At 42.4% G+C, this 15,446-nt stretch overlaps 2 pseudogenes; both read right to left on the bottom strand.

Annotated features, from left to right (window-relative positions):
• Nucleotides 1-3,281: 3,281 nt before the first annotated feature.
• On the bottom strand, nucleotides 3,282-6,884 carry LOC129039104 (small ribosomal subunit protein uS2-like; annotated as a pseudogene).
• Nucleotides 6,885-8,878: 1,994 nt separating this feature from the next.
• On the bottom strand, nucleotides 8,879-10,167 carry LOC129039181 (keratin, type I cytoskeletal 18-like; annotated as a pseudogene).
• Nucleotides 10,168-15,446: the final 5,279 nt, after the last annotated feature.

Raw genomic sequence — 15,446 nt, forward strand, 5'->3', positions numbered from 1 at the left:
GCAAAAGCAAAAATGGACAAATGGGATCAAATTAAACTAAAGAACTTCTGCACAGCAAAAGAAACTATCCACAGAGTGAACAGGCAACCTAAAGAATGATAGCAAAATTTTGCAAACTATGCATGTGACAAAGGTCTAATACCCAGCATCTATAAGGAACTTAAGTGTACAAGAAAAAAACCAAACAACCTCATTAAAAAGTGGCAAAGGACACTAACAGAAGTTTTTCTAAAGAAGACATACATGTGGCCAACAAGCATATGAAAATAAGCTCAACATCAATGATTATTAGAGAAATGCAAATCAAAACCACGATGACATACCATCTCACACCAGTCAGAATGGTACAGCTAAAACATCAAAAAGTAACAGATGCTGGTGAGGTTGTCAAGAAAAAGGAATACTTATATACTGTTGATGGGGGTGTAAATTAGTTCAACCATTGTGGAAGCCATAAAGACAGAAATACAGTACACTAAAAAAAAAAAAAAGAAAAAAAAAAGAAACTGGCTGCTTATTGTAATGACCCAAATGTTTATTCTCCTTAATATTGGGATTTAGAACTTTCCGTAAGACAGAGGCTCTTGTGCAGGCCTTGCTCTTTTCATAGGAAGTAAACAGGAAAAAATGGCGAAATGTTTTACCCCTTAAGAGGTTACTGTCTTTGGGCAGCCTGCAAATATTGGCTAAGAATTTGGTGGAATGCTGTTGCTTCTCATAGGTGGCAGATTCAGTTGTGCCTCTAAAATGTATGTATAGATGCTGCATGCATCTATCTCAGGCCTTAGCATGGCAGCTTCTAGGAACTTCCCTTAAGGGACAGTTGGTTCTCTCTCCTTGCCTACTTTTAGTTCTCTTCCTGCACCCCTGCTGCCTGGAGTGCAGACGATTGGGCCACAGGGATGAGGGGCCTGGGAGAACAGTGAACTGGAATAAGCCTGCACTCCTGAAGGCTACAGGGATCCCTGAGGGCTACAGAGATCCCTGAGGGCTACAGAGCCACTCTGACAGCACTGGGACACTTACCTCTGTCTTCATTAATGTGATAAAGAAATCCCATGGGGCTAGTTTACCTGCATAACAAACCTGTGCATGTACCCATGAACTTAAAATACAAGTTAAAAAAAGTATTCTATATCTCAGCAAAAATAAATGAGAAATATTTGAGGTGATGAATGTGTTAATTAGCCTGATTTGATCATTCCACAATGTATACATGTATCAGAACATCATGCAGTACCCCACGAATATATACAATTATTTGTCAATTAAAAGCAAAACTTAAAAAGAGAATAAACACTTTGTTTTAAGCCACTGTTATTTTTGTGTTCTGCCTGCCCTTGAACTTATTCCTAACTCCTGTTCTATTGTACCAAGATTTCTGAAGGCCTGCTGGGCAGCCTCAAAAATGCCTTTTATTTTGCTTTGCCCTTCTCAGCTCTGGCCATTAGAACTTTGGTGAGTGTCTTCCAAGTGTCTCACAGTTTGCCCTTGGCTTCCTTCTCCTACATTTCTATGACCAGCTTCAATAAATGAAAAAGTAGAAGTAAAACGTGCCTCACTTGTATTTTTTAATGGAAAATTTTAAACATACAAAAATAGAGAATAGTATAATGAATCCACATGTACCTATCACTCAGTTTCAATAATATCAACAATGGCCAACCTCCTGCCCCTAGATTATTTAAGATCAAATCTTACACATCATATCATTTCATTCATAAATTCTTGTGAATATCTCTAAATGAAATGTACTTAGGAAAATGTAATTATGATCCATTATCATACATAAAAATGAATAATTCCTTAATATAATCAATGAATAATTCCTTAATATAATGAAATATCCAATCAACATTCACAATCCTTTCTGATTCAGCTGTGAGGGTTTCCATTTAAGCAGTTCCAGCTTTTCTGAACTGGTCTAAAGAGTGTTTGCTTGCATTTGACTCTTTGTGTTTTCTGTATTTAAGATTTCCACCCTCAAAATAGGCAGGCACTTTTTTTTTTCCAGTCATGTTTTCGATACTTAAGAAAAACCAACTAGGGCTCTCCTCACCTCCTCCTCATCCCCAAGTCATTATACCACCCTAATGCCTGCCTGGGGCTCCTAGGCATCCCTGCCACAGTCACCCAGGTATAGTTTGCTTTAAGGACACCAATGATCTTAAACTTCAACTTTCAAATTTGCGTCCAGGTGAAAATGTGAAAAATTGACATTCACAGATAGCATGTATGTGTCACATTCTGAGACATGTTACTTAAGCAACATCTCAGTTCTATGGCCTCCTCATTTGGTTCTGGAGTAGCATTGTCTGAAGATTGTTTCTATTTTCTTTATAAGCTTCCTCAGTAATGAGGGAGTAATTTCTGGGATTAGTGGCCAGATCCACTCTTTACTGAACCTGTGGGCTCTTAGTGTGGGCAGATGATCTAGCCGTAAATATTCTCCCTCAACAAGTGAAGACATTCCTTTTTAAGAAATTGCATTAGGGAGCATAGGTTTGTGGATGATCTTCCAAATCAGTGGCAAGGTGAAAATGAATCTATATTTCTTCCTAGGAGAATGATTTAAGTATCAAAGACTAAGAGAGGCCTTTGGAAAAATGGAAACATTCATGCCAAAAGCATCATGTTTATGGTTTTGCCACTAAAGTTAACCACAAATTAGGATTGGAGATTTTATCCAATTATGTTAGAAAAATTACTTGATTCAGTCTTTGCTCAGTTGAAGGAGTTGTGCTCAGTTGCAATGATCATCTAAACTTTTTTATAGCTAAAGTAAAATTAAACTAATTGTAATTAGTCTTTAATTGTTTAAGATGACATTTCAAACGAAATTTTTATTATTTTTCCATAAAAAAGTTCTTCCTCTTTAAACTTTATTTTCCATAAATATTTATAATCATTCATTTGCTATGTGCATATTTTGGGATTTTTTTTTTTTTTTTCACCCAGGCCAGAGTGCAGTGGCGCTATCTCGGCTCACTGCAAGCTCTGCCTCCTGGGTTCACACCATTCTCCTGCCTCAGCCTCCCGAGTAGCTGGGAGTACAGGCGCCCGCCACCGCGCCCGGCTAATTTTTTGTATTTTTAGTAGAGACGGGGTTTCACTGTGTTAGCCAGGATGGTCTCGATCTCCTGACCTCGTGATCCGCCTGCCTCGGCCTCCCAAAGTATTCTGGGATTTTTTGTGCTTCAGACTTTTCTTTTTTTAGAAACTGATGTTTATTTTCCATTAACCTTATTTCCATGTTGCTTAAGAGCCCGGGCAAGGGCAGCTTAAGACCATTCAGTGGTTGCTTCTACCCATTCAGTGGTCTGAGACTGGAAGCTGCAGACCAGTCTTCTGTGGCAGGCTGAGCACTCCACTCTTCAGTAGGGAACTGCTGAATAGTCACACAGGGCACCTGCATGCCTTCAGACCAGTCTGCAACTTCAGGCTGAGTAGCAGTGAACTCAGGAGCTGGAGCAGTCCATTCACCCTGAAATTCCTTTTTGGTCACTGCCTTTTCAGCAGCAGCCTGCTCTTCTTTTTCAATCTCTTCAGGATCTCTGTAGAAGTAGAGATCAGGCATGACCTCCCAGGGGTGTTCACAGGAAATGGTGCCACGCATGCACAGAACTTCCCGAGCCGGCGTCCACCACATCATACCCACCGAGTGAGCTCCCTTGTTGTTGCATGTGATGGCAATGTCCACATAGCACAAGGAGAATCTGTGTTACAGAGCAATGGTAGGTAGGTTAACATAAGATGCCTCTGTGAGAGGCTGGTGGTCAGCCCTGGGGTCAGTAACCACAAGGAGCCGTGGCTCCCAGAAAGCTGCCTGGATCTGGTTAGTGAAGGTTCCAGGAGTGAAGCGGCCAGCAATTGGAGTGGCTCCAGTGGCAGCAGCAAACTTCAGCACAGCCCTCTGGCCAGTATTCCTGGAGGATATAACACTGACATCTGCAGGGTTTTCAATGGCAGCAATGGCACGAGCTGGCAGCAGAAGCTTCTCCCAGGTCCTCTTCAGATTTATGATGTAGACGCCATCACTTTTCCTTTTACAGATGTACTGCTCCATCTGGAAGTCAAGATTGGTGCCACCTAAGTGGGTTCCTGCTGCAAGGACATCCTCCTCCTTCATTTGCAGGACATCAAGGGCTCTGGACGTTGTGAAAGTTTCCCTTTTCAGTTACGACAGGAATCCAGAACAATGCCATATGGACACCTCTGTGGGTAGTGTGGAAAGGCTTCAGACTTTTTTAACCAGCTAATAAATGCAAATGCATGGGGTCCAATATTTAAAACGTCACACAGTGAAACTGTTTCCTGACAGTCCCCATTTATTCATTCTCCCTGAAAACGACTCCTGTTACCAATTGCTTGAGGATTCTTCCAAAGGTATTCTATATGTGTATATATGTATGTATTTCACCTATATATAAATTTAGTACTACCTATACATTATTTTGCACCTTTTTTTCACTTCAGAATATTTAAGGAGATGACTTCAGACAGTCTTTTTTCAGGACTCAGATAATACTTTTTGTATTACGTTTATCAACTTAGTCAATTTTGTGCTAACAATTCTCAATCAGACTTATAAGCATTAATTTTCCCTTAAGCTTTCCAGGAAGTCATTAACACCTGTCACTCCAAAATGCATGACATCATAGCTGCCATCAAAGGACTTCTAGAAGATCTAATTACTACAAAATATCAGTAAAATCAGATCGACTTCAAACCCTGTATCTTTCAAAAAAGAAACAATTTTGTTTTTCAAGCATTGTTATTAGGTATAGTAAAAATGATTTTTTTCTTCTGTTTTTTGTTTTCAGACAGAGCCTTTCTCACTCTGTTGCCCAGGCTGGAGTGCAGTGGCATGATCTCGGCTCACTGCAACCTCCACCTCCCAGGTTCAAGCAGTTCTCTTGCCTCAGCCTCCCCAGTAGCTGGGATTACAGGTGTGTGCCACCACACCCAGTTAATTTTCATATTTTTGTAGAGAAAGGGTTTTGCTATGTTGGCCAGGCTGGTCTCAAACTCCTGACCTCAAGTGATCTGCCCACGTAGGCCTCCCAAAGTGCTGGGATTACCGGCGTGAGCCACCATGCCCAGTCTATAGGTTATACCTCCTTAATGTTACAAATTGATGAAGATTAAGTAAATAAACCTCAGCAATGACTACTACGTATTTTTAAACAGATCTACTTTTGCTTCTCATAATCACTGAGCATCCATTTGAGCTTTATTCTTCTTTTCTTCCTTTTTTTGATAATGCTGGCAGACATGATGAACCAATAGCATCTGACCTTCACAAACTAGGCAGAGTTTCAAAAATAAGGTGACTCATTACATCTGTTTGGATTACTTTTTGAATCCCCATATTTTCTCACGTTGGCACAATTTTGCTTCAAGTGCATCATGGAATAGATGAGACAACAGGAAGTGATAGGCTTTCCCTATTCAGTGAGTCAGGCAGTAACCAAGAGATTAATGTGGATGAATTCAGGGCTTGTGAAGGCATCATTTCTCATCAAATGGAACTGTACCCTGCTGGACGGAAGTCTGAATATGTGTGATCTAATACAGAGGTTCCAACTGATGTGAACCACAACGTTGTCACCACCACCTCTCTCCTTGTCCTCTCTAATGACCTAAGGTGTGTCCACTGTGGAAAAATCTTTCTGTTACCAGAAACGGATCCCTATCCAGACTCTAAGAGAGGGTTCTTGGACCTTGTGCAAGAAAGAATTCAGGGCAAGTCCATAGAGCAAAGTGAAAGCAAATTTATTAAGATAGTAAAGGAATAAAGAATGGGGGCCGGGCGCGGTGGCTCACACCTGTAATCCCAGCACTTTTTGAGGCCGAGGCAAGCAGATCACAAGGTCAGGAGATTGAGACCACCCTGGCTAACACGGTGAAACCCTGTCTCTACCAAAAATTAGCCGGACGTGGTGGCGGGCACCTGTAATCCCAGCTACTCGGCAGGCTGAGGCAGGAGAATGGCGTGAACCTGGGAGGTAGAGGTTGCAGTGAGCCGAGATCATGCCACTGCACTCAAGCCTGGGTGGCAGAGCATGACTCTGTCTCAAAAAAAAAAAAAAAAAAAAAAAAAAAAAGAATGGCTATTCCATAGGTAGAGCAGCCTTGAGAGCTGCTGGTTGGCCATTTTTATGGTATTTTCTTGATTATGTGCTAAACAAGAGGTGGATTATTCATGAGTTTTCCAGGAAAGGGGTGGGCTATTCCCAGAACTGAGGGTTCCCCCCTTTTTAGACCATATAGGATGACTCCCTACTTTGCCATGGCATTTGTAAACTGTCATGGTGCTGGTGGAAGTGTCTTTTAGCATGCTAATATATTATAATTAGCATCTAATGAGCATTGAGCACGAGCAATGGTGACTTTCATCTCCATTTTCATTTTGGTGGGATTTAGCCAGCTTGTTTACAGCAAACTGCTTTATCAGCAAGGTGTTTGGGACCTGTATTTTTGGCTGACCTCCTATCTTATCCTGTGACTAAAAATGCCCAGCCTCCTTGTAATGCAACCCCATAGGTCTCAGCCTCATTTTACCTAGCCCCTATGCAAGATAGAGTTGCTCTGGTTCCAATGCCTCTGAAATTTCATGTCTAATTGGTGATCCCAAGATATTCAACCGTGTGTTCTGTGTCCTTGATGCTCCCCCTTCACCTCTGGCTGCCAATGCTGAAAGGCAGAAGTAGGAGAGAATAGGCTCTGGGGATCTGTTGGGCATTCATTCACGGAAACTGGAAGGATGTCTGGTCCTCTAAGGACACCAGTTCTGGTCCACAGGCCAGACCTTCTGCTAGCCTTTACCTCCTGTGATGGTTACTTTCAGGTGTTAACTGACTTGATAGCTGGTTAAGCACCATTTCTGGGTGTGTCTGTGAAAGTATGTTTGTGTGTGTATCCGGGGACTGATGGGAAAAGATCCGCTCTCATTGTGGGTGGGCACCATCCAATCAGCAGGGTGCCTAGATAGGACAAAAAGGCAGAGGAAAGGTGAATTTGTTTTTCCAAAAAGGATACTCTGGAACTGGGATGTCTCTTTTCTCCTGTCCTTGGACATCAGAACTCCAGGGTCTTAGGCCTTTGAACTTGGGAACTTGCTCCAGCAGACCCCTGGGCTCTCAGGCCTTCAGCCTCAGACTGAGAGTCACACCATGAACTTTCCTGGTTGTGAGGCCTTCAGCCTTGGACAGCTATGCTGCTGGCTCCCCTGGTTCTCCAGCTTGCAGAAAGCCTATCATGGGACTTCTCAGGCTCCGTAACTGCATGAGCCAATCAATTCCCTTAATAAATCCTCTCTCTCGTATACCTATCTACCTGTACATATATTAATATATCCTATTTGTTCTGTCTCTGGAGAACTCTTAACTAATATACTCCATTATGTGGGAATTTCCTAGATGTTGAATTGAGGAAAATGACTTTTTTTTTAACGTTACTGTTGGTTACCTCTCTGTATAGTCAGTTCTTTTGCATCTGTTTGTTTGGATCAGCAGGAAAAGGCAACGGTGAGACCCCACCGAATATCTTCTCTTCTCTCTAGAAAGTACTCTGAACATATAATGCTGTGAACATGGCAGGTCTTATGTTTTCAGGATGATGAGATATGTATTGCATATTAAATACTCATACCTGGATATTAAATACTCAGGTTTTAAAAAAATCTTATAACCATTCTAACTGACCATGATCCCAGATGGAACTCCTGCCCACGTCATTGCTTTTGTCTCTGCCACCTGGCTGCCCCTCTAGACAGCTTCCTTTCCTTCCTGGGCCGCTCCCAGGCAACTCAAAAAACTCAACTTCCTCCCCCAAAACTCAAATTCTTACTTTTTACGTAGAGCCAATGAAGTCTGTCTCAGCTTTCTTGCGAGGGAAAAGCTGCTTCAGTCAGTTGTGTTTTTAAATAACTCCCCTTCCCACTTTGTGTAACAGAATGTTTTAGAAGCTTATGCTTAAAAATTTTTTTTCAGCCACAAATTGAGGCAGACTACTTTGATCAAGGTATTTTGTATTGGCTGAAAGGGTGCTTCTGTGGAGGGCTGGTGCAGGGGGCTGTAATTGAGAGGGGGAGGAGTAGCCAGGAAGGAAACTGTTGATGGACATGACTGTATGGGGGAGTCAGCCCAGCTGGAAAAAGGCTAGGACTTATGGAGAAAGGGCATGTGAGGCAGAGAGATGAGGGGAGAGTTTATTGGCTTCTATTGAGCTACTGAATATTCTTTCTTCTTAGATCTATAAGAAAAACTAAGTAATAAATCCTAAAAAGGCAAAGGACAAAATTTACCTTCTTTATTTTTCAAAAAGAACTTAGAAAACAAGGACAAGAAGGATATTTTTAAAATGTAATATAGACCATATTAAACCAATATTATGGTTGACAGTATTTAAGAGAAAAAGACAAATAACTAAAATTGATATTAAAACATTTATTGAGCGTTTACTGTGTGTGAGACATTGGATTTGTTGCCTAACACGAATTATTTCATTTAAACCTCATAAAAGTCATACAAGGTATATATTCTAATACCCCTATTTAAATAATTAGGAAACTGAGGCAAAGGGAGTTTAAATAAGTTGCCTAATTATTAAGTCTCCTCACTTCCTAAGTAGTCTATAGCCTAGAAAAGACAAAAATAGACTGTGGATCTCAACAGTTCACTCAGAGAGCATAGTCTTCATCGTGGGACAGATGTGGGGCACTGCTGTGCTTAGCCGTTTTCTCCTCCCCAGTCCTTGGTCAGCATCTCTAATTGACAATGACACTCCCTCTTTCTTTCTTTTTCTTTCTTTCTTTTTTTAACCTCTGAATTTTTATTGGCATCCTGCTCCCTAAGGGTCCCCTGCTTCTGCTGGCTTAATGTCTCAGAACTTTGGTGTCGTTGGTCTCAGACACAACTTTGCCATCCACTATCCAGCAGCTGTTGGTCTTTTGGATGGTTTGCATGGAGGTGCTGCTGTCCAGGGCATTAAGAAGATTGAAGTTCTTGCCATCTTCCAGCAGGCTGTTGTAGGTGGTTATCTCAGCCTCCAGCTTGACCTTGATGTTCAGCAGGGCCTCATACTCCTGGGCCTGGTGCTGTCCCTCTGCCCGAGTCTGTGCCAGCTCTGACTCCAGGTGCAGTAGGATCCCATTGAGCTGTTCCATCTGCACGGCGTAGAGGGCCTCCACCTCCCTCAGGCTGTTCTCCAAGCTGGCCTTCAGATTTCTCATGGAGTCCAGATCGATCTCCAAGGACTGGACTATACTTCTCAGCTCTGTGAGTGTCATCTCTGCAGCTCCAACCTCAGTGGACTGCGTGGTGACCACTGTGGTGCTCTCCTCAATCTGCTGAGACCAGTACTTGTCCAGCTCCTCTCAGTTCTTCTGAGACAGCTTGTCATATTGGGCCTGGATGTCTGCCATGATCTTGGAATGGTCCTGAGATTTGGGGGCATCTACCTCCACAGTCAACCCAGAGCTGGCATTCTGGACTTGTAGGCCTTTTACTTCCTCTTCATGGTTCTTCTTCATGAAGAGCAGCTCCTCCTTTAGAGCCTCGATCTCTGTCTCCAGCTGCAGCCAAGTGACATTGGTGTCATCAATGACTTTGCGGAGCCCATGGATGTCGCTCTCCACAGACTGGCACATGGTCAGCTCTGTCTCATACTTGACTCTGAAGTCATCAGCAGCAAGACAGACATTGTCTGTCTGCAGAACGATGCGGGCATTGTCCACAGTATTTGTGAAGTTCTGAGCCCTTAGGTCCTGGATAGTCTTGAAGTAATGGCTCCAGTGTCTGACCTGGGGTCCCTTCTTCTCCAGGTGCTTCCGGATTTTGCTCTCCAGCTTCCAGTTCTCAGTCTCCAGGCTCCTCATTCTGTCCAGGTAGGAGGCCAAGCGGTTGTTTAGGCTTTGCATGGTCTCCTTGTTCTGGATGCTTCCCATTCCTGCCAGACCCCCGGCCATCCCCACAGCCAGGGCCCCAGACCCCAAGCCGCCCCAGAAGCTGGTAGAGCAGGACACGGAGTTCCCGGAACCAGAACCCCAGGTGCCTGCACAGATGCTGGCTGCGCTGCTGACTGGCCGGGCATGTAGCTGGGCACCTGGACAGAGCCCAGGGAACGGTAGTTGGTGGAGAAGGTGGAGGGAGTGGTGAAGCTCATGCTGCCCGGGGAAGAGAATGAGGGGACAGAACTCAGGCTTTGCTGACGACCGACATTCCCTCTTTCTAAGTCCAGATACAGAGCTCCAAGAACCCACTAGCATGTAATCAAATGGAGCACACAGGGAGCAAGTTATTTGCTGCTGGATACTAAAGTATCAGGGTGAAGGAAAGGCTGCTTGCTGCTATCATTGCTATTTAACATTGCTCTCTAAATAGTGGCTAAATAAATTATAAGCAGCACTTCCGGATCCTGTTTGTATAGGTTCTAGACTGCTGACTGGGCCCCAGCTCTGCATTCAGTGACGTCATGTTGCAGCTTCACATTGATCGTGTTAGAGGTAATTATACTGGCAAACAGGCACATGTTACAATTAAAGCCTTTTTTTCTTTTTCTTGCTTCTCTTTTCTCTTAATTTTTGAGAATCAGTTGTTAGACATTTACTAGCATGACACTGATTCATAAGCTAGTAATAAAGCTAACTATTGAAAAGGGGAGATCAAATGATCATTACGTAGAGAATATATGAGTTCATACACTGAAAACCTTAGAGGGGAAACAGTTCTCTCAGAGGTAACAACATTTCTGTACAATATTGTTACAGACTGCTGATTCATTCCTTCTAGACAAACAACATTCCTTCAGCATTGGGTGAGTTTGCAGGTTGCAAATCTTGGTGCAGACAGCATCTGTGATTTCCATCATGTGGAGAAAGCTGATATCAAGGGAGAAAAAAAAGTCAGCATTTTGTGAGAGGCTGTGGTGGTGGCAGACTAACTGTGACATTTCACATCCCAGGTTCTAAAAGGCCTGGGGCCCAACGGCATCCTGGCTTCCTTTGTTCTTTGGCTCTGCCCTGAAACACTGTAGTGTCCCTTCCTCTAAACTCCACTTTTTGTTTAAGCCAGTCCAATAAGAGGTTTCTTTCATTCCAGTCAAAATCAGCTTAATTAACAAAGTCATCTATTTATTCTTACTGAATCTATAAAGGAAAAGCCTCTAACTTCCTCCCTTGCCCCGATACTCTCCTTGCAGAAACATTAATGCTTTGCACAAGGATCAATAGGACTCTTCTTGTAACAACCTCAATACAAACTAGGTATTTTCTTGAGTTTTCTGCAATGATGTATTTAAATGTTACATAAAGTGACATTGATTTGTGGTGATAAATGTAATTAATGAAGTTGGGGGACAACACTCTGATGTTAAACCAAGGGATCTGATTTTAAAAATACTGATCTCTAAAAAGACAGATATCTCATTAAAAACAGGCAAAAGATTTGAATAGACATTTCTCAAAAGAAGACATACAAGGCCAGGAATGGTGGTTTATGCCTGTAATTCCAGCATTTTGGGAAGCTGAGGCAGAAGGACTGCTTAAGCCCAGGAGTTCAAGACCAGCCTGGGCAACATAGAGAGACCATGTCTCTACCAAAAATTAAACAAAAAAATTAGCTGGGCGTGGTGGTGAACACCTGTAGTCCCAGCTACTTGGGAGGCTGAGGCAGGAAGATTGCTTGGGCCTTGGAAGTCGAGGCTGCAGTGGGCCATGATGGTACCACTGTAATCCAGCCTGAGCAACAGAGTGAGACCCTCTCTCAAAAAAAAAAAAAAAAAAAGACATACAAATGGCCAAGAGGTATATGAAAATATACTCAGCATCACTAATCATCAGGGAAATGCAAATTAAAACTACAATGAGATATTGTCTCACCCCAGTTAGAATGCCTATGATTAAAAAGACAAAAAAAAAACATGCAAGCAATATGCAGAGAAAAGAGAACTCTTATACTCTTATACACTGTTGGTACAAATGTAAATTAGTACAACCATTATGAAAAACTGTATGAAGCTTTCTCAAAAATCTAAACATAGAACTACCATACAATCCAGCAACATCATTAGTAGGTATCTATCCAAAGAAATAGAAATCAGTATATCAAAGGGATAGCTGCACTTGCATGACTACTGTAGACCTATTCAAAGTAGTAAAAATATAAAATCAACCTAAATGACCATCAATGAATGATGGATAAAGAAAATATGAAAGTGTGGTATATGTACACAATGAGATATTGTTAGACCATAAAAAGAATGAAATCATGTGATTTGCAGCAACATGGATGCAAATGAAGGTTGTTATGTTAAGGAAAATAAGCCAGACACAGAAAGACAAAGACTGCATGTTCTTACTCATATGAGAGAGCTAAAAAACTTGATCTTATGGACATAGAGAATAGAGTAATAGATATGAGAGACTGGGAAGGGTAGGTGGAGGGGAAGGGGAAATGAAGAGAGGTTGGTTATGGTGTAAATATACATTTAGATAGAATAAGTTCTAATGTTTGATAGCAGACGAGGGTGACTATACTTGGCGGCCATATTAAATATATTTCAGCATAAGTAGAAGAGAGTACTTGAAATGATACCAATACATGCAATTGATAAACGCTCAAGTGATGGATACCCCAAATACCCTGGCTTGATCATTACACATTCTAAGCATGTAACAGACATATGTGCTCCATAAATCTGTGAAATATTATGTATTAATGAAAGAAAAAATGACTGATCTATGTAGTGATGATAAATAACTGCTAGTCATGTCTTCATCAGCACTGTGCTAAAAATTTTGAGATTCCTTCTTTCTAGTCCTCATTTTCTTATTGGCAATCAAACCCTCCCCTTCTCATGGAGCCTCCCCCCATTCCCCACTCAAGGTGCACATTGGTGACATTCAAAGAATTTCCACCTTGGTCTGCTTCTTGATACTGTATCTAAATATATCTGCAGGTGTGAACAAAGCCTTCTGGTTAAAGTTCATAGGCCCAGAAAACATGTTACCACCTCTTGGAATGATGAGAAAGAAGTACCAAAGAGACCGAACTTGTAACAATTTTGAGAATGGGAAGCTGGAAAACTGTATGTTTTATATGGATTTCAGAAATTTAGAAAAAGCGTCTGGGCTCTTTTTAGCAAATAATAGAAAAAATCAATACTTTTTCCTTTAGGGAGATTTTTATTATGTAAAGTTTTAAACATACACATAATAGAGCATATAAACAATGGAATGCATCTATAACCCAACCTCAATCATTATAAACATGTGGCCTCAAGGTTATTTTGAAGCAAATCCCAGCCACTGTATCATTTCTTTTTTCTCTCTTCAACTATCTTTTTTTTAATGACTTGAACACTAGCACTGAGACTCATGATTTAACTGCCTAATTTCTTTGCTTTGTGCTTTAGAAAGGACAGGGATGGCATTTCCCACCTTGGCTGAGTTAAGTTAAAACTTTGTCTTGTAAATAAATACATAGTTTCCTACCACACACTGCAAATCCAAATGAGACCTGGTTTCCATCAAGGGGCCAGACGTTTCTGGGCACCCACTGTCACTGCTCCTCCTGAGGGCCGGGCTGTGGCTGCCACAGAAGAATGCAGCCAGAATGGCTCCCCTTCTGCAATTTGCTGCTCTTTAGACAGGCCGAGAATCTGCTCCTGCCTGCCAGAGGTTATGGAGTCTGGCTCTTGAGAAAAATCTTGCTGGGGCAGGTCCTCTAGCAGTACCAACACTTTACCCTGAATGACGGTGAGCTGAGACTTTGTACAAACGTTAGCTGGCAAGTTGGTTTTGACACTCACTATTTTAGCTGATTTATGGAGTTAATACTGTCCTAGGGCCTTTCTCAGGAAGACCTGGATTCCTGTCCTCGGAGAAGCTGAAAAAAGTGGCTTGGGCCAGCTATGGATATGCCTACAAGGAAAAGAGAGACTGTGGGAGGTTTGCAAGGCTGAGCAGCCTGTAGTTTTAACTCGGAAACTGGCAACCCAGGCCCAAACCAACTGTGCTAGTTCTTGTAAGGTGGAGAAGAACTAGGTGGCAAAGGCTTTGATGTCACTCCTTTGGTGCTTGACCTTATTTCCTGTTTGGGAAAACAGTTCTCTTTCTAATGAGAATAGAAAATTGGGAGGCCTGTTGTATTAGTCTGTTCTCATGCTGTTAATAAAGACATATCCAAGACTGACTGCGTAATTTATAAAGAAAAAGAGGTTTAGTTCCACATGGCTGGGGAGGCCTCACAAGCATGGTGGAAGGCAAAGGAGGAGCAAAGACACATCTTATATGGTGACAGGTGAGAGAGCATGTGCAGGGGAACTGCCCTTTATAAAACCATCAGATCTCCTGAGACTTACTCACTTTCACAAGAACAGCATGGAAAACTGTCCTCGTGATTCAGTTACCTCCCACCGGGTGCCTTCCATGACACGTGGGGATTATGGAAGCTACAATTCAAGATGAGATTTGGGTGGGGACACATCCAAACCATATCACCTGTAAAAGGCAGTAGAGTGGAGTTGTATAAAAATGTACAGTCACCCACATTTTAGGGACCAACACCATGGACTTTATCTTGCTTACCAAATTCTTCACATGATAGAGCTCACTCCCCATGGCCTTAGCATCTCAGGCACCGCAGAATCTTCACTGCTTGAAATTCACTTATGAAGTCCGACAAATAACTTTCTTTAAACAAACAAAGAGGCATTTCTTCAACTTGAAGTATATAAAACAAACAAACAAAAATCCACCAACAAAACAAAAAAGGCAGTAAAATCTCAGAACTTTTGTGCAATGCTTCCAACCTGGCCACTTATTAAATAACCAGAACACCAAACCAACCAAAAGCTATGCAAGTGGCAGGCCACCCTGGGCAGAGCTCTGCCTGCCTGCTCATGGCTACCCCAGCTGGGGAGCAGGGCGTGATCATGCTGGAAGAAATGAGAGGTGGGCTTGCTCCTTGACTTTCAAACTCTAACCTTGGGAGCCCCTAGTCCTAACTCTGTTTTCGGTAGCTAGAGCTATCCAGCCACATCAAGGGCAAGGGAAGGCAAAGCAATTCTCAACTTCTTCCTGTGTTTCTAGCAGGAAGGAAGGCAATGGCTTCAGTCCCTTCGCCTCTAGGTAACAAGGCAAAGGCCTCCAAAACCCAGGAAGAAAGGATGTGAAGTTTTTGCTTCTTTTCCCAACTCAGGATGAGTGAATGGGCTCCTAGAGAAAGACAGTGCTCCTAGCACAGAACCCTGAAGGCTTCTAGCACCAAAGTCTCACTAATTCCTCTTCCCCTCTGTTTGCAGGTAAAGGGGGTGGGAGGCAGAAGAGCCCTTCTTCTGATTTGTGCTTGAAGGAGGCAAGAACTGGCATCTGCTATATGCCCTCATGATTTCTCCCCTCAGCAGGAGAGGGGAGAGGCGAGGGTGCAAACGCTCTGGGCAGG

Source organism: Pongo pygmaeus, chromosome 5 (genome assembly GCF_028885625.2).
Source record: "Pongo pygmaeus isolate AG05252 chromosome 5, NHGRI_mPonPyg2-v2.0_pri, whole genome shotgun sequence".
Lineage (NCBI taxonomy): Eukaryota > Metazoa > Chordata > Mammalia > Primates > Hominidae > Pongo > Pongo pygmaeus.